A 635-nucleotide genomic window follows, 5' to 3' on the forward strand; every position below is an offset into this window, starting at 1 on the left:
CATATAAATAATATAGGTATGAATCGTAACAATGCAATAAATATCACAATCATATTTTATCAAGCCATATATTTATATAAATGAATATAATTAAATACATGACCTATAAACATTAAAATTTTCGCGTTATATACATTCGGAATGAACATTATCCGTGAATAGAATTTCAATCATAAACAAATATAAATGTATAAATCGAGAAAATGTATAAATCGAAAAATGTATAAATCGAGGAAGCATACCGTATTTCTATTTTATTTCAATCTGCAAGAATTTAATGAATTACAAAGTTATTGTACTAATGAATAAATCAACAAGCTTTTTGACATTTTTTCACAATCTTCAATATTTTTCTTTTACAAATTTGTTCATTACTATTTTCTTAACAAATAAATCATATAGTATAAGTTGTAAAGACAACAGCATATAGAATTATATTCTTTTCCACAACTTATGTTGGTAACGGATGCAAGTACATAAAGATCAAATAATTATATTTATATATTTAATAAGTACATTAAAAAAAATTCATATAATTTTATATGTTTATGACTGAAAAATTACCTAAATAAATAATTATTATAAATATATATGTATATATATTTATTATATATAATATTATATATATTTATATA

This window comes from Atta colombica, unplaced genomic scaffold (genome assembly GCF_001594045.1).
Source record: "Atta colombica isolate Treedump-2 unplaced genomic scaffold, Acol1.0 scaffold7, whole genome shotgun sequence".
Classification (NCBI taxonomy): Eukaryota; Metazoa; Arthropoda; class Insecta; order Hymenoptera; family Formicidae; genus Atta; species Atta colombica.